The 19866-nt window shown below is 48.4% G+C and overlaps 1 protein-coding gene across 2 annotated transcripts in view; it reads left to right on the top strand.

The window, feature by feature from the left end:
* SEMA3F (semaphorin 3F) overlaps positions 1-19866 on the top strand; it is a 141996-nt gene that overhangs the window by 21117 nt on the left and 101013 nt on the right. Inside the window, exon 3 of one of the 2 annotated variants that reach the window (XM_083155836.1) lies at positions 8119-8198. The exons of the other annotated variant lie outside the window; for it this stretch is intronic. The gene's annotated coding sequence lies outside the window, so the exon portion shown is untranslated. The remainder of the gene's footprint in view (positions 1-8118; positions 8199-19866) is intronic. 2 annotated transcript variants of the gene reach the window in all.

The following is a 19866-nucleotide window of genomic DNA, read 5'->3' as shown; positions in this document are numbered from 1 at the left end:
GGTACAGAACAGAGAAAATACACTGATGGCTAGGGTACAGTACAGTGATAATTTCTTGAAGTCCATTGCACAATATGCACAAATCCCCTGGTGCCAGTGTACAGTACAGAGACAATCCATTGATAGCTAGGGTACAGTACAGAGATAATCCCCAGGTGTTACCTGCACAATACAGTGACAATGCACTGATGGCCAGTGTGCCGTATAGTAATAACCCCTTATACCCAGTGCATTATACCCTTTTACACAGCCAAGCTGGCAATTACCTGGCATTTGTGAGTGTCGGTGCAGCCACAACTTACACCGAGCAGGACATTACCGGGTTGCCGACCCTGGTAAAGAGCAGGTACGGTGACCCAGAATTTTAGAACCGGAAGCCGGGGGTCTGCGCATGCGCAATTATGCGCCGACCCCGCTGACCGCACTGCAGTGTGTAGCCAATGGGCTATCGCCATATCAGAATGGTGATAGCCCAGGGGTGCGAAGCCAGGCTGCCCGATGTTCACACATTAGGCAGCTTTGCATCCCCCATAGAAACCTATGGGGGATGCGGCGGTGAAGGGGTGATCGCAGCAGGGATCGGAGACTCCTGCTGCGGTCCCCTGTGATACATTGGGGGAAACTTAATATTTGCAGCTAACGTTCAGGGATTTAGCCGCAAATATTACTTGATAAACCCTGTAATTCCCTGCTCGCTGGGATTGGGGTATTAGTAAGACACTTCAGTGTGACTGGCATATACTGTACATATGGCACAATTCCTATAGAAGAGCAGGATATAGGGGAGGAGCAGGAGGATACAATTCCCATTTTTGGCATTTTGCCCACAAACAAAATGTTTTAAGCCCCAATTTGGCAGCTGTCCCAGAACCACTGTTACTAATGTAACCCATCCTCATAATACACAAAGCACATTATAACAATGTATCAACATGTATCTTGGCAGCTTTCCCGGAACTCTGTTGTTCCAGGAGTCATTAACCAAGGTAGTTATAGTGAATAAAGTTCTGGCCTCTTCTACATCAGCACAAACAGAACGTTCATCATCACATATGCACTGGCTGCAACAGAGTACCAACCTCATCGGAACACAGTGGGGTCACATATACAGTACTATCCTCATTGGAAGACAGAGCGGTGTCACTGTCACATCCACAGTCCCAACCTCATCAGAACACAGAGCGGGTTTACTGTCACATACACAGTGCCATCCTCATTGGAACACAGAGCGATGTAACTGTCACAAACACAGTCGCAACGTCATCGGAACACAGAGCGGGGTCAATGTCACATACCCAGTCCCAACCTCATCGAAACACAGAGCCGGGGTCACTGTCACATACACCGTACCAACCTCATCGAAAAACAGAGCAGTGTTGCTGTCACATACACAGTACCATCCTCGGAATACAGAGCGGGCTCAATGTCATATCTACAGTATCATCTTCCACAGAACACAGAGCGGTGGCAAACACATAGTACCAACCTCATCTGAACCCAGAGCGGGGTCACTGTCACATACACAGTGTCACTGTCACATTCACCAAACCATCCTCATCGGAACACAGAGTGGGGTCACTGTCACATACACAGTACCATCCTCATTGGAACACAGAGCGGTGGCAAACACATAGTACCAACCTCATCGGAACACAGAACGGGGTCACTGTCACATACACAGTACCATCCTCATCAGAACACAGAGCGGAGTCACTGTCACATACACAGTACCATCTTCATCGGAACACAGAGCGGAGTCACTGTCACATACACAGTACATCTTCATCGGAACACAGAGCGAAGTCACTGTCACATACACTGTACAATCCTCATTGAAACACAGAGCGGTGTCACTGTCACATCCACAGTCCCAACCTCATCGGAACACAGAGCAGTGTCACTGTCACATCCACAGTCCCAACCTCATCGGAACACAGAGCGAGTTTACTGTCACATACACAGTACCATCCTCATTGGAACACAGAGCGATGTAACTGTCACAAACACAGTCCCAACGTCATCGGAACACAGAGCGGGGTCAATGTCACATACCCAGTCCCAACCTCATTGAAACACAGAGCCGGGGTCACTGTCACATACACCGTACCAACCGCATCGAAAAACAGAGCAGCGTTGCTGTCACATACACAGTACCATCCTCGGAACACAGAGCGGGGTCACTGTCACATACACCATACCATCCTCATCGGAACACAGAGTGGGGTCACTCACATACACAGTACCATCCTAATCGGAACACAGAGCGGTGGCAAACACATAGTACCAACCTCATCGGAACACAGAGTGGGGTCATTGTCACATACACAGTGTCACTGTCACATTCACCATACCATCCTCATCGGAACAAAAGTGAGGTCACTGTCACATGCACAGTACCATCCTCATCGGAACACAGAGTGGGGTCACATACACAGTACCATCCTCATTGGAACACAGAGCTGTGGCAAACACATAATACCAACCTCATCGGAACACAGAGCGGGGTCACTGTCACATACACAGTACCATCTTCATCGGAACACAGAGCGGAGTCACTGTCACATACACAGTACCATCTTCATCGGAACACAGAGCGGTGTCACTGTCACATCCACAGTCCCAACCTCATCGGAACACAGAGCGGGTTTACTGTCACATACACAGTACCATCCTCATTGGAACACAGAGCGATGTAATTGTTACAAACACAGTCCCAACGTCATCGGAACACAGAGCGGGTTCAATGTCACATACCCAGTCCCAACCTCATCGAAACACAGAGCCGGGGTCACTGTCACATACACCGTACCAACCTCATAGAAAAACAGCACTGTCGCTGTCACATACACAGTACCATCCTCGGAACACAGAGCGGGGTCAGTGTCATATGCACAGTACCATCTTCATCGGAACACAGAGCGGTGGCAAACACATAGTATCAACCTCATTGGAACCCAGAGTGGGGTCACTGTCACATACACAGTGTCACTGTCACATTCACCATACCATCCTCATCGGAACACAGAGTGGGGTTACTGTCACATACACAGTACCATCCTCATCGGAACACAGAACGGTGGCAAACATAGTACCAACCTCATCGGAACACAGAGCGGGGTCACTGTCACATACACAGTACCATCCACATCGGAACACAGAGTGGGGTCACTGTCACATACACAGTACCATCCTCATCGGAACACAGAGCGGTGGCAAACACATAATACCAACCTCATAGGAACACAGAGCGGGGTCACTGTCACATAAACAGTACCATCTTCATCGGAACACAGAGCAGAGTCACTGTCACATACACAGTACCATCCTCATCGAACAAAAAATGGGTTCATTGTCACATAGGCCCTTATTCTGATCGGTGCGGCCCGATCAGAATATGCGGCCGCAACCGTGCAGGCGAATCCCCGCCTTCCATACGGATCGCCACCTGCCGTCCGTACGCGGATATGTGGCGATCCGCATGAAATTGGACGGGGATACGCCTCCTCCGTCTTGGGAGCTGCCCCTGCATTCGATGGTCGTCGAACATCGAATGCAGGGCCGCACGCTCCACCAGGTCCCGCAACACAAGACCACACGGACACTTGTCCGTGTGAAATCATGTATGGGGGCGGGCAGCTGACATCCGGCGATGTCAGATGCCCGCCCCGTACCCACGCGTCACGGCCTCATTACCATGCATACGCCCCGCGTTTGCATGGGAACGCCCATGAAACGGGGGGCGTATGCATAGGGTAATGATGCTAAGTAGCCCCTCACGCCCCTCTACGCCCCCTGTGCGGCGTATAAAGAATCCATGCGGCGAAATCGCCTGCACATGCGCAGAGTGACCTCTGCACATGCGCAGACAATAAACATCGGCGGGCCGTACGCAAGCGGGAATATCCGCACCGATCAGAATAAGGGCCATAGTAAGTAAGTTTAATTTATATAGCACACTTTCTCCAACAGGACTCAATGAGCGGGGTCACATACACAGTACCAACCTTATCCGAACAAAGAGCAGAGTCACGAACACAAGTCCCTCCCTAGTAGCGAACGGTAACTTCCCCAGCATAAAACAATGGTGCCCCTGTTACTCACCGCTCGGCAGCTGTGATTCAGAAGTTGGACTCCCGGCAGTAGTCAGGATGCCAGTGTCAGTATAAGGAATGCCGGAACCACTATTCTACCTATAACCCCCTCCGTTCTACTGTACCTGATTCCCACCCCCCACCCCTGAATTCTAGCTGTTTACCCCCCCACCCCCCCCCCCCCCCCCCCATTCTATTGGCTCCTACGCCCAGTACGGATGGTGTAGTGGTTAGCATTACTGCCTTACAGCACTGAGGTCATGGGTTCCATTCCCACCATGACTCTAACTGTGCGGAGTTTGTATATTCTCCCCGTGCTTGTGTGGGTTTCCTCCATGTACTCCAGTTTCCTCCCACAATACAAAAATATACTGGTAGGCTAATTGGATCCCAATAAATTAACCCTAGAATGTCTGTGTGTGCGTGTACACGTGGTAGGGAAAATAGATTGTAAGCTCCACTTGGGCAGGGACTGATGTGAATGTTCCACTATACTCTGTACAGCGCTGTGTAATATGTGTGCGCTATATAAGAAACTGTTAATAAATAATCAAATATATCCAGCTCCCCCTGTTATGCTGAGTGTAGTTTTTTTTATGTCACCCTATGACCACATCTTCTGCCTGTTACTACTATTATTGTGCCTGTTCCCATTGCAGAGTGCGGCGGAGAGCGCAGCCGCTACATAAATGTTATCTCTATTCCGTTGAGTACTGTGAATAATCCGTAGCGAGCAAAGAGAACTGTGACCTGGAACCAGCTGCAATCTTCTGTCTGACAGAGACTAATAAGCCCTTTACATATACATTTGGTGCTCTTGTGTGATGCACGAACCATAAAGTGATGGCCAGATGCAGCCATACAGAAGCACACATTACACAATCTGTCCTGTACTGGGCCGCTCCCAAGTCACGGGAGGTACTATAAGGGCCGGGGTCACAGGGGCCTATACGTGGCTGGCTGAGCCCTCTCCTGTATATGTGACAAGGTTTAATGCAGTGGTTCTCACTGGTTACCAGAACCGCCGATGCCAAATGTTACTGAGAAATTCAGAAAAAAAATACAATAGGTAAATTGTGCTTATAAGTCATCCGTAGACTTGTGGTGAGGGACAGGGTTCTCTTCTGGTTGTCCACATAGTTCATGATTGGAAGCCACAAGCACTGGTTTGGGTATGGGTCACTGGGTTGACCACATACATTGAGTCGACATACGAAAAAGGTTGAAATGCCTACGGTCAACTGGGTATGAAGGGGCACTTGTAAGGTTATGGCTTCTTGGCGGATATGACCTCATAATTGAAAGTAACCCTAATATTAGCTACAAACACACCCAAAATCAAGGGCAAAGCAGGTTTCTGGGTGCACTGTTAGTAGCTGGACAAAACCCTTTAGAACTAGTGCACATTGCAGCATTGTTCTTAAGGCCCCCATACTTGAGGCCAACTTGTCCGACCGACCTAATTTGCCCTGAGCTGCCCCGGCAGCTGCCCCAGAAAGCTCACTACTATTTGCCACTTGTGTAATTTTTTACATGGGATAAATCGCATGTGATTTATCCCATGTGAAATACCCGGGAAGCACCGGGGGGGCAGGAGAAAAAAAGATACCAGGGCAGCGTGGGGTCCGGGCTGCGTGAAGTGCCTGGGGGCTGTGGATGCACCGGCAGAGCGGGCAGTCCGCAGTGTCCGGGAAGTGCTGAATGAGCGGACACAGTGGTGGCAGAATTTGAACATTCAAAAGATAGGCCGGCTGCTGATTGGCTGAGAGAGAGAGAGAGAGAGCGTACTCTCAGCCAATCAGCAGCCGGCTTATCTTTTGAATTTTCAAATTCTGCTGTCTGCATTGTCTGGTCACTCAGCGCTTCCCGGACAATGCGGACTGCCCGCTCCATCGCTGCACCCACAGCCCCCGGCTGTTAGTATATATATATATATATATATATAGTGTAAGTCATTGTAGCTTTGTGGGCATCGGGCGGTGTTTGGTCCACAATCAATGCTGCGAAATTCATAGCGTTGCGTGTGGACCAGAATACCATCCATATGGTACAGTAATACACATACAAGCAGTAGCATAGTAGCATACACACACATATGTCACAGTAATACACATAAAAGCAGTAGCTGGACAGTAATTTTAAGTTGATTATTATTGCAACATGTACAGTACATGATCTATCCATCTGGCCTAGGGTAGAAATATATATGGGAAACCTCCCACCAGCCTTTGATTACATGGAACAAACGTGATTACAAGCCATGCGGGCTGGATAGTTGCTTTCTTGTTGCTGATAAGAACCTGATGCTACAGTATAATGCTGGAACTCATTGACCTATACCAGGTTGTGTTGTGCATGGATGGTTTATATACTTCCTTGCTGGCACGGGTCCTGCTGTTTATTAGCCTTATATATATGTTTAATGGGAATAGTGTCAGCACTATACATAGGTAATTGGAGGTTGGGGATATTTGGGGTGATTGCTACATGCACAGCAAACATATGACCCATCTGCAGCCTCTCTTCATGTGTCCTGCACATATATGTCAATGATACAATATGGGAGCCATAGCATGAGACCGTGAGCACTGGGTTCCTATAACATTGTGCTGGCACTATAGGGTATATGCTATAGGAAGGCATGTTCTGCAGGGGTGGGGCCTGAGACAGGTGAGCAGCCTGAGACAGCGGGCACTGGGCTCTTATACGATGGTAGCACTATGGGGTTTATGTTATAGGAAGTTGTGCTCCTCAGAGGAGGGGCCTGAGACAGGTGAACAGTATGAGACAGCGGGCACTGGGCTCTTATAAGATGGTAGCACTATGCGGTATATGTTATAGGAAGTTGTGCTCCTCAGAGGAGGGGCCTAAGACAGGTGAGCAGCCTGAGACAGCGGGCACTGGGCTCTTGCAGTATTATGCTGGCACTATGCGGTAAATGCTATAGGAATGTGTGCTCCTCAGGGGTTGGGCCTGAGGCAGGTGAGCAGCCTGAGACAGCGGGCACTGGGCTCTTATACGATGGTAGCACTATGGGGTTTATGTTATAGGAAGTTGTGCTCCTCAGAGGAGGGGCCTGAGACAGGTGAACAGCATGAGACAGCGGGCACTGGGCTCTTATAAGATGGTAGCACTATGCGGTATATGTTATAGGAAGTTGTGCTCCTCAGAGGAGCGGCCCGAGACAGGTGAACAGCATGACACAGCGGGCACTGGGCTCTTGCAGTATTATGCTGGCACTATGCGGTATATGCTATAGGAATGTGTGCTCCTCAGGGGTTGAGCCTGAGACAGGTGAGCAGCCTGAGACAGCGGGCACTGGGCTCTTATACGATGGTAGCACTATGGGGTTTACTGTATGTTATAGGAAGTTGTGCTCCTCAGAGGAGGGGCCTGAGACAGGTGAACAGCATGAGACAGCGGGCACTGCGCTCTTGCAGTATTATGCTGGCACTATGGGGTATATGCTATGGGAAGTTGTGCTCCTCAGGGGTTGGGCCTGAGACAGGTGTTCAGCGTGAGGCAGCTGGCACTATGCTCTTGCAATATTATGCTGGCACTATGGGGTATATGCTATAGGAAGGTGTGCTCCTCAGGGGTGGGGCCTAAGACAGGTGAGCAGCGTGAGACAGCTGGCACTGGGCTCTTGCAGTATTATGCTGGCACTATGCGGTATATGCTATAGGAAGGTGTGGGTCCCCTGTGTATTAGAATTGTTTTCACGGCACCCCTAGGGTAAAAGTTTCTCAGATTAAGCGAGGGCTGTGTAGACATAAAGCTATATAAGAGTCTTCGGTGTTTGTAATTGGTAGGAAAGTAGAACTGTTGCTAGGCAGATCAGTCCGCCTGAGGGGGTTGGTAGTTGTTTTCAGTTTAGCTGACCAGGAGAATTGTAAGAGGTAACTTCAATATAGCTAACTTCCATATTTGCACTTGCATTTATGAGGTCGGAAGACCAACCACCCTTTTTTGATTCGATCTCTGATTCGGTGTGATTATTCTAATTTCATCTCCATTTGTTCTTTAGGCGGGAAGGCGCTCTTGACCAGCGGTCGCATGGGGCATAAGTGGTCGTTGTGGGGCACTTAATCTTTCCATGGACGTCTGGTGAGTTCTGCAATTACAAGGGGACATTGGGCATTTCTTTCGGAAATGGTTGTGATGCTTTCGAGGCGATTAAATCCCCGCCATTTAATAATATATCTGGTAATCAATCGCTTGCCTTGCCATTCCTTACCAAAAGGGTCATTCAATTTAATTTTTAACCCTTTGACTGCCAACATCTCTGTGAGAGATGCATAAAATATCCATTAAAAAAATGCCAGCATCGCTCACATTTGTTATATAAATTCAAATAAAAAATGTTTAAGAGAAAGATTATATTTCCTGTATAAGGTAAAAATTACAGGACATAATGATGAATAAAAATGTTTGCATGGCAATTTTCACACCTATTTTGACACATTCCCTTGGCACAGTGGTGTCCGTGTCTTTATTTGTAGTGATCAGCTGCTTAAAGATGGTATCAAAGGTCAATCACAATAAATCAATAGACGCCTCATTGATAAAATCATCAAAAATGATTAAAGCAAGTAGGTTGTGTTTACATCTCATCCTCAGGGTCAATTATGTGGTAATGGACGGGATTCACTTCTGTTTGTCCACAATTTGCCTAGTACTGTACATTGGTCATACATAATTTGAATTGTTCATGGACAACCAATCCAGGGCACCCCTGAATGTCCCCCGTGGCAGGTTCTGTAAGGGGTAAAGGACAGTGGCTCTAAATGCGACCCTGATGGGTGTTATTATTCCTGACTCACAGGTGGTAATAGCCAAGTTCCCCTATAGTGGAATGTGGAGCTTAAACCTTCTGGAATGACCCAGATAATTGGTTTTATCTTCTGGCCCAGTCGTACAGGATTCTGGGGAATAATCCGGAGCTGATATTCCCTCTGGCTGTGGAGCAGCTGAGAAATGAATTCTGGAATGGCAGAGAGTCACTTCCTCTGTAAAGGGAGAGGTGCCCAGTAGCCAGAATTAACAGGTGATGCCCATTACTCAAGTGTCATATTAGCAGGTGCTGACGGGTGCCCGTGACAGATGCCCTCCTCTCCCGTCACAGATCACATTGCAAGAGAAAAGTAAACAAAACTCTAGCATCTGAGTAAATAGCGCATAATCCCCCCCATACACAGATGACCCTCTCCTCACATCCACGTGTGTATGTGGTGCACTGATGGCATATCCGTGGCACAGTGGCTGGAGCAGCTGCTCTCACTGACCATCCTCCCACGGAATTCTCTCTCCTCGCTCTATTCTGTCTGTGCTCCAGTTTTCTGTCTTCTGCTGTAACTAATATTCGGGCCTTTGAGCCCCCTGTGGCGCTGTAATACACTATCTGCGTGTCCCTCTCTCTGCCTCCCTGTGGCTCTGTATTACACTGTCTGCATGTCCCTCTCTCGGCCTCCCTGTGGCTCTGTATTACACTGTCTGAGTGTCCCTCTCTCTGCCTCCTTGTGGCTCTGTATTACGCTGTCTGTGTCCCTCTCTGTATTACGGTGTCTGTGTCCCTCTCTCTGCCTCCCTGTGGCTCTGTATTACGCTGTCTGCGTGTCCCTCTCTCTGCCTCCCTGTGGCTCTGTATTACGGTGTCTGTGTCCCTCTCTCTGCCTTCCTGTGGCTCTGTATTACACTGTCTGTGTGTCCCTCTCTCTGCCTCCCTGTGGCTCTGTATTACGCTGTCTGCGTGTCCCTCTCTCTGCCTCCCTGTGGCTCTGAATTACGCTGTCTGCGTGTCCCTCTCTCTGCCTCCCTGTGGCTCTGTATTACGGTGTCTGTGTCCCTCTCTCTGCCTCCCTGTGGCTCTGTATTTCACTGTCTGTGTGTCCCTCTCTCTGCCTCCCTGTGGCTCTGTATTACGCTGTCTGCGTGTCCCTCTCTCTGCCTCCCTGTGGCTCTGTATTACGCTGTCTGTGTCCCTCTCTCTGCCTCCCTGTGGCTCTGTTTTATGCTGTCAGTGTCTCTCGCTCTCTGCCTCCCTGTGGCTCTATTACGCTGTCTGCGTGTCGCTCTCTCTCTCTGCCCTTCTGTGGCTCTGTATTACACTGTCTGCGTGTCCCTCTCTCTGCCTCCCTGTGGCCCTGTATTATGCTGTCTTTGTGTCTCTCCCTCTGCCTCCCTGTGGCTCTGTATTACACTGTCTGTGTCCATCCCTCTGCCTCCCTGTTGCTCTGTATTACACTGTCTGTGTCCCTATCTCTGCCTCCCTGTGGCTCTATATTACACTGTCTGTGTCCCTCTCTGTATTACACTGTCTGTGTCCCTCTATGTATTACGCTGTCTGTGTCCCTCTCTCTGCCTCCCTGTGGCTCTGTATTACACTGTCTGTGTCCCTCGCTCTGCCTCCCTGTGGCTCTGTATTACGCTGTCTGTGTCCCTCTCTCTGCCTCCCTGTGGCTCTGTATTACACTGTCTGTGTCCCTCTCTCTGCCTCCCTGTGGCTCTGTATTACGGTGTCTGTGTCCCTCTCTCTGTCTCCCTGTGGCTCTGTATTACGGTGTCTGTGTCCCTCTCTGTATTACACTGTCTGTGTCCCTCTCTCTGCCTCCCTGTGGCTCTGTATTACACTGTCTGTGTCCCTCTCTCTGCCTCCCTGTGGCTCTGTATTACACTGTCTGTGTCCCTCTCTCTGCCTCCCTGTGGCTCTGTATTACACTGTCTGTGTCCCTCTCTGTATTACACTGTCTGTGTCCCTCTATGTATTACGCTGTCTGTGTCCCTCTCTCTGCCTCCCTGTGGCTCTGTATTACACTGTCTGTGTCCCTCTCTCTGCCTCCCTGTGGCTCTGTATTACACTGTCTGTGTCCCTCGCTCTGCCTCCCTGTGGCTCTGTATTACGCTGTCTGTGTCCCTCTCTGTATTACGCTGTCTGTGTCCCTCTCTCTGCCTCCCTGTGGCTCTGTATTACACTGTCTGTGTCCCTCTCTCTGCCTCCCTGTGGCTCTGTATTACACTGTCTGTGTCCCTCTCTCTGCCTCCCTGTGGCTCTGTATTACACTGTCTGTGTCCCTCTCTCTGCCTCCCTGTGGCTCTGTATTACACTGTCTGTGTCCCTCTCTCTGCCCCCCTGTGGCTCTGTATTACACTGTCTGTGTCCCTCTCTCTGCCTCCCTGTGGCTCAGTAATAGTGACTCATTCTCACTCCCCAGCCTCCCCATTGTTTTCTTCAATGTGTCTCCTTTCCTTTTGCTGTGTAATATCAGATCCAACTTGCTCAATGTAATGTCTTCCTTTATAGAAAGTCCTCTACATTTGTCATACAGGTTCCCCGAGATGTGGCCCGCTCCCAGTACTGTGTGCCCCTTCCCCTGAAATCAAGCACCCACTATTCCTGTGCCAGCTCCTGGTACTGCATGGTCCCCTCTCTGTGCCCCTTTCCCTGGAATTCTGTGCCCACTCCTGCATGGTCCCCTCTGTGCCCCTTTCCCTGGAATCCTGTGCCCACTCCTGCCTGGTCCCCTCTGTGCCCCTACCCTGGAATCCTGTGCCCGCTCCTCCATGGTCCTCTCTGTGCCCCTTTCCCTGGAATCCTGTGCCCGCTCCTGCATGGTCCCCTCTCTGTGCCCCTTTCCCTGGAATCCTGTGCCCACTCCTGCATGGTCCCCTCTTTGTGCCCCTTTCCCTGGAATCCTGTGCCCGCTCCTGCATGGTCCCCTCTGTGCCCCTACCCTGGAATCCTGTGCCCGCTCCTGCATGGTCCTCTCTGTGCCCCTACCCTGGAATCCTGTGCCCGCTCCTGCATGGTCCCCTCTCTGCTCCTTCCCCTGGAATCCTGTGCCCACTCCTGCATAGTCCCCTCTGTGCCCCTACCCTGGAATCCTGTGCCCTCTCCTGCATGGTCCTCTCTGTGCCCCTTTCCCTGGAATCCTGTCCCCGCTCCTGCATGGTCCTCTCTGTGCCCCTTTCCCTGGAATCCTGTGCCCGCTCCTGCATGGTCCTCTCTGTGCCCCTTTCCCTGGAATCCTGTGCCCACTCCTGCATGGTCCCCTCTTTGTGCCCCTTTCCCTGGAATCCTGTGCCCGCTCCTGCATGGTCCCCTCTGTGCCCCTACCCTGGAATCCTGTGCCCGCTCCTGCATGGTCCTCTCTGTGCCCCTACCCTGGAATCCTGTGCCCGCTCCTGCATGGTCCCCTCTCTGTGCCCCTTTCCCTGGAATCCTGTGCCCACTCCTGCAGGGTCCCCTCCCTGCCCTTTCCCTGGAATCCTGTGCCCACTCCTGCATGGTCCTCTCTGCCCTTTCCCCTGGAATCCTGTGCCCACTCCTGCATGGTCCCCTCTCTGCCCTTTCCCCTGGAATCCTGTGCCCACTCCTGCAGGGTTCCCTCTCTGCCCTTTCCCCTGGAATCCTGTGCCTGCTCCTGCATGGTCCTCTCTGCTCCTTCCCCTGGAATCCTGTGCCCGCTCCTGCATGGTCCCCTCTCTGCCCTTTCCCCTGGAATCCTGTGCCCGCTCCTGCAGGGTCCCCTCTCTGCCCTTTCCCCTGGAATCCTGTGCCCGCTCCTGCATTCCTCTCTCAGATTTCCCAGTATATATCAGCCAGCTGTGGGCTGCTGTCCAGCTGCTCTTCCCTCCGCTCTATAGCTGGCATCCTCACACATTGCACAGATTCTGTACATTTAGCCGCTTGGCCTGAACATCTGGAAAGTCAGACTTTAGTGCATCAGGTCACACAGACAGCCATTAAATGTGATATTTGCAATGTCAATGTCCTTTGCATTTGCACTACAGAAGGCTTCCGCTGGCCGCGTCTGCGACGTGATCTTCCCCCATATGTTACTGCTGTTGTCCGAGGGTAAATAGTGACTTTCCCTGCCATTGTTCCAGAGCCGCCAAGTGGTACAGAGACTGCAGACATCTGCAGGGAGGTAGCTTCTTGACTCAAGCAATAAGTGTTCTTCATGTGTCTGACAATACAGCCATCAGCAACTAGATCCCCAGCAGACCCTGATGTCTGTGACCATAGCACACAGTACATATTGTCACCTGCTGTACATGGCCAGCAAGGTGTCATAGATGCTAGCACTTACATTAAGGGTATGAGTTTAAACAAGGCCCCTGAGTGTGGAGTCTATATGTACCCCCATATTTGTGTCAGTCTAACTCCTGGAGCTCCACAAACATACAGCTATCAGTGTGGCTACTTGTTAGACTGATTTTAGAGGGCATTATATGTGGTGGTGCTCCCCGGGTATTCTCTATATGGGGGGGCTCGGGGCATTCTCCGGGCGCTTTGTATAGGGTGGGTCCCCCTGAGAGTTTTGTATAGGTGGGGCCCCTGGGAGTTTTCTGTGGGGTGGGGTGGGGCTCCCTGGGAGTTTTCTACGGGGTGGGGCCCCTGGGAGTTTTCTATGGGGTGGGGCCCCTGGGAGTATTCTATAGGGTGGGGCTCCCTAGGCCGTTTCTATATAGCGTGGTTCCAGGAAGAGGGCAAACTCTGCGGTGTCTTTATCATACTGCTCTGTAATGTGCATGTAGCTGAGACCCTGAGGTGTAGATGTAGTGGGTGCCATTACTATGGGGTCCGGAGGCTTTGGGTCGCCACTTTCCTGCCCTTTGCTCACAGAAAGGCCCAGTCTGTATACTACTAGCCATGTACCAGGGCACTGAATACACTGGATCTAGTGTATAGAGTAGGCCGTCTCTAGCTGCGTTCTCTCTCTCTCTCTCTCTCTCTCTTAGTGGATTTAGGGTAAGAAAGAAGTAAGCGGATGTAAGCCTGCCAACGTGACCATGTAGCATAACGTGACTTGGGGCCCTATGTGGCATGAGGTAACCAGGGCATGATGTGATCTGGGGGCACTGTGTGTCATAATGTGACCTGGAGACAATGTGGCCTAATGGGACCTGGGGACACTGTGTGGCATAATGTGACCTTGGGGCACTGTGTGGCATAATGTGACCTTGGGGCACTGTGTGGCATAATATGACCTGGTGGCAATGTGGCCTAATGTGACCTGGGTGCACTGTGTGGCATAATGTGACCTGGGGGTACTGTTGCCATAATGTGCAGAGGTATCGCATGTGACACCTTGGATTAGTATATGGGGGCCTTTGGCTTGTTATGGGTGTGTGCCCAGAACAAGATGTGCTGCCAGGCTGCCGTGGCCTGTTCTGAATCGTGGCATGGGGAGATTTAATGTCTTATGCAGGTTACGTCGTGTAACGGTGACATACTCTAGCTACAGAATATTATCGTGTTTTATTCAGTTCTGGAACATCTGCATCTTCCAGGTGTCAGTGATCAGAGAGATCACAATGGCTCCCATCATTGCGGCGGTCCCTTTATCTGCTGTCACTCTGTAAAATAATACCTGGATTACACTGGAGAAGGAATGCAGATTACTAGATATACAGAGACAATAGCTGGGGTGATACCGGAAACAATGGCTGAAGATCTGAAGGAGGAAGCAGGCCCTCATCAATAATAGCCCAGCGGGGGACTCAGACGGACGGACAGCATCGTCATCCCTGATCCCCACCCCCAATGGGGCCCAGCAATGGAGTCTACACCTCTGTATATGATACATAGGGGCTTGCACAGAATGTTGTACACACCAAACCTAAATACATAGAATCACCGTGCGCCTAATGAGAGACCAATATTCGCACCAATGGCAATTTGCAGGATGGGGGAGGGTGTCCATGCAGGGACACGTATATACCACTACAAGCGCTATTATCTGCAGCTGGCTGGACACTACACGCCCGCCACACTCCAATAACTTGCCCACCACACTCCCATGATAAACCACACCACACTTCCGTGACACGTCTACCATACTCCCATGACACAAAAAAAAAAGGTAGGGTGTGCCAGCGCTGGCTGAATAAATACAAGACGGTTCTAATAAAATCAATACATTTAATAAAAAACAATACATGAAAAACTATATATATGTATACATAAAAATATCTAATTTATGCCAATTGGGTATAAGTAACACAGCCCGCAGAGAACATGTATGCATATATATTTAGTTGGTATTTATTACAGACACAAAGGAGGAAGGGAATGGATATTTAAAATAAACCATAAATCACAATCATAATGGGGTTCTAACATTAAAGGGAAGAATCAATTGGAGACAGACAAGCGGATATATTACCTCAATCTCAGAGGTAGAAATTTGTCCCTCCGGGGCCCAAATGGATCTCCGGAGCACTAGGACGCATACGACGTCACAATGCATAGCATAGAAGTCAGCACACGACCTGCGCTCTGAAAGACCCCCGAAGGACTATAATTATGAACCGATCAGGTTCATTAGGTTAACTGATTTGGTCATTTTTGTTGTTTTTAGATCACCATATTTTTATCTATATTCATCACTAGATGTCAATGAAAGGAGGGAATGGGGAATATAAAATGATAAGACATTACGTTTTCAGAGGGTACCAACATTTAGGAAAGATAATTAGCGGAGAGCGAATGTTAATCTGGGTTGGATTCTTACTTAATATAAAGGGTGGCTCTAGAAAATGGAGAGAAAAGAAATGCCCCTATTGCTAGTATATCCTTCGAATCTTCAGTATTCAGATGACTGAGTTCAACTCTAAAGTCTCATTTAGGCTGTCTGGATATAAGGAATTGAATTATTGGCATACAGTAGTCTGTTAAATCTATCCCCTCCTCTTAGGGTCTGAGTAACTCTTTGTAGGGCCACAATGGAAAGGCCCTTTGGATCGCTTTGATGTTGAGATTTGAAATGGCGAGATACACTATGGGACATAGTGAACCTTTTATGATATTACGACGGTGTTCCATAAAGCGGACATGTAAAGCTCTTGTTGTCCGACCGATATATGATAAGTTGCATTCACATCTTAATAGATAAATAACAGTCTGAATCGCAGGTCATAAAGGATTTCAGGAAGTGTGGTGTTTCAAGTGGAGGATGTGAGACTGATATGGTCCGTCTGGGTACATAGAAACACATAGGGCCCCATTTATCAAGTAATATTTGCGGCTAAATCCCCGAAAACACCCATTTTGGGGGGTTTACTGCAAATATTAAGTATCACCTGAATGTATTAAAGGGGGACCGCAGCAGGAATCTCCAATCCCTGCTGCGATCCCGCCGGCCGCATCCCCCATAGGTTTCTATGGAGGATGCGAAGCTGCTGATGTATCAACACCGGGCAGCCCGGCTTCGCATCCCTGGGCTATCAGCATTCTGGGATGGCGATAGCCCATTGTAGCCTATGGCTACACTTCGCACTGCCCCATGCGCAGACCCCCTCCGGCTTCCGGGTCAGCCCTTCGCAGGGACAGGCTCCTTTCGGAGTCCTGTCCCTGTGCCCTCAAGTTTCATACACTCCGCCGGTGTGATCGCATTTTACAATGTGATCCTGGGCGTTAATATTCCGCCCAGATCGCATTGTAAATGCGATCTTGGTAAATGTGCCCCATAGTGCAACTCATCTTCCCACATTAAAAAAAAAATGGCCTTTGAATAAGCCAGGTTGTATCTTTTTCGGTAGTCCTAATGGGATTTAGTTTCTCTTTCTTAAGGTGACTGGGAGCAAGTATTGTTTTTAAAGTTTTATTCTTTTTATATATTATGAGGTCTGTCCGAGATAATGCTGGGCAGTATTTTATATTGCTTTAAGATTTTATAGTTCCGTCAGATGATCTTTTTAATATCATATGCACAACTATTGTATTTACTGGTAAACGCTACGTCTCTTTCTTTTTTATGATAATCTATATCCATTATTTTGTCATTATTACTGTTTTTTGGGGGGATGAGTAAGTCTTCTCTGTCCATTTTAATTACCTCATCATAGGCTTTTTTTTAGGAGATCTTCTGGATATTCTTTTTCTTTAAATTACTCCAATAATTCTAATGCTTGTTCAAAGAAAGTCTCAATATTTGTATAATTGCGCCTCAAGCGTATCAACTGCCCTTTGGTTGTGTTAAGTTTCCATGGTGCATAGTGCGCACTCTTGAAATGTATGTATGAATTTGTATTGACAGTTTTGACAGAAATTGATGAAGTTATCTTATCATCCATGACTTTGAGGGTCACATCCAGAAAATTCAGTCCTCAAATCATAAGTGTGAGTGCAGGATAAGTTATAAGAATTTCTAGTTAAGTGTATTCACAAATTTGGTGGCTGAAAATATATCCCCATCCCAATTTATAATCAAATCATGAATTATTCGGCATAGCTGGGCGCGATGCTGGTCCCCATGACCATCCCCATCACCTGTACATAATACTGATCGTAAAAAGTGAAATAATTATGTGATAAAATATATTTAATACTTTCCAATATAAATGTTCTATGTTCGACTCTGAGAGAAAGATCTTTGTTCAGTGTTCTATTACTTCACATCCCAATTGATGTGGGATGTGAGTATAGAGTGCGGTGACATCCAATGTGAGGAAGGCATAACCCTTCTTCCTTGGAATTGATTGAATTTTTAGTTAGGAGATCTCTAATATAGGACCTCAGAGTAAGGTTGTAAAAAAAAAATCAACATTGTGAGATAAATTGGCTCTGAGGGAATTAACACCAGAAACTATAGGGTGCCCATGTGGGGATGTGAGGGATTTGTGAATCTTTGGAAGGAAATAAAAAATGGGTGTGACAGGATGTGAGGGGAAGAGGAATCTGTGTTCCTCTCTGGACGTGACCCCTGACTCATGTGCTACGTCTAAGAAGTTCTTTAACTCTAAGAGATAACATCTTGTGGGATCCTCTCTCAAGGGACAATAGAATCTGGAGTCATGTAGTTGTCTAAATGCCTCGGTGAGATAGTCCCGACGATCCATCAGGACTACCTTGTCTGCTTCTTTGATGATCACTTGATCATCCTGTTGTAGATTTTTAAGGGCCATTCTCTCTTTTTGGTACTTATGTATTAGCCGGGCCCCTGGCTATGCTATGCTGACAACGCAGCTTAGGCTACATTGTCAGCGTAGCCATTGCCGTGCGCCCTGCTAATATGGAAGTTACTTTCAGCGGACGGAGGGGGGAGATCGCTTCGGCGGGCGGAGGGGGGACATCCCAGCGGGTTGAAGGGCAGCCGTACGGAGGGGGGAGATCCCAGCAGGCGGGTGGACAGAGGAGACGCATACGTGTCATGGCAGCAATGTGTGTAATTCAGTGTAGTGGTTTCCCTGCTCCCCCAGCGGCACTACTCTAATTGCGTACATTGCAGGGAGCAGAGTGCCGGAAGAGCTGGAACACTGGTGCCGGGGACATCATTCAGGTAAGTATAACACACTACACACACACAACACCCACTTACAGAATCATATACCCACTATCCACGTCATACCCCCATTATCCACGTGGGTGTGTAGTATCATCTTATAAAGTGTGGCGAGCACAGCGAGCCACCGAGCCCGAAGCGTGGGGAGTGTACGCATATCCGCGTCCCTGCTCGGGGCTTGCTGCGCTCGCCACGCTTCGGGCTCGCCACACTTTATAAAATTATTTCCCCGCCCACGTGGATAATGGTGGTATGACGTGGATAGTGGGTATATGATCCTTTATGTATTAGCACAGCTCCAGTTACGTAAATTACGTAATTTGCATAAGTTACGTAGTTTACGTAGCCAGCATAGTGGTGTATTGGTATTCTCAATACACCACTACGCAAACTACGTAATGGGCGCCCTGCTAATACATAAGTACCCTCTTTTTTTGTCAAATTATATACGGAATGAGGATGTGATTGTTGTTTTAAGCATAAAGTTTTAAAGTGAGTTTTAAAGTGATTTTGTAGAAAGCTTCGATATTGGAACTTTTGGCAGAGATTGGAAAGAATTCAGACTTATTACGAAAAGAACTGCATGTTCTTTTTAGATCATAAATTGGTTCAAATGAAGTATCATGTTCTGTATGATTTTGTTCCCACAGTTCTTCTAGATTGGATAAGAGGATATCATCGGTACTATCCAAAAGAATAGGGAAATCTTCGCTTCTTTTGGTCAATGTCTTGGTGATCTTTTGCGCCATACTGTATGGATAAACCGATTTAATTCAACTAACAAGTTAAATATATTTGGTGGAGTTGTTGGACTGAATGTTAGTCCTTTTTGTAGTACTGATAGATCATCCTCATCCAAATCTTTATAAATTAAATATACATCGTTTTTTGGGAATGGTTAAAGATATCTGGGGTTTCGTTTGGAGGCGCCCGCTCCCTCTGCTTCCTCTACACTTCTTTCTCTTGGTCTTTTTGATGTGTCTCTGCTCTGCTGAACATTTGGGAGATCCCATTTATTCATTTTAGGGCAGTCTCCTAAAAAAGAGGATAGACCCTCTTGATCTAATTGGCCGCCCTCTACGTCTGAGTCCCTCTGATTGGTACTTGTTTCCTAGCACGGCCACAATCGTATGGATCGTGTACCTTTAAGTTAAGGTACACGATCCATACGATGGACCCGATTTCCTTTGAAATCAGGTCCATTTTGCCAGCTAGGAGACAATATCGGGGGCATCGCGTCGGTCGGGACCATTAACATTGGTCCCGACGCGATGCCCCCGATATTTCCATAGGCTTCAATGTTAAAAAATATTTTAACATTGAAATCCTGTCGGGAAAGGTAAAATATCGGGGGCATCGCGTCGGTCAGGACCATTAACATAGGTCCCGACGCGATGCCCCCGATTTTTCCATAGGCTTCAATGTTAAAAGATTTTTTAACATTGAAATCGTGAAAAAATGTGAAAAATGTGAAATGGGCCAATATGACC

The sequence above is a fragment of the Crinia signifera genome, chromosome 8 (assembly GCF_055691185.1).
Source record: "Crinia signifera chromosome 8, ASM5569118v1, whole genome shotgun sequence".
NCBI classification, from domain to species: domain Eukaryota; kingdom Metazoa; phylum Chordata; class Amphibia; order Anura; family Myobatrachidae; genus Crinia; species Crinia signifera.
Note: the sequence above shows the minus strand (reverse complement) of the source record. Positions and strands in the feature narration are given on the sequence as shown.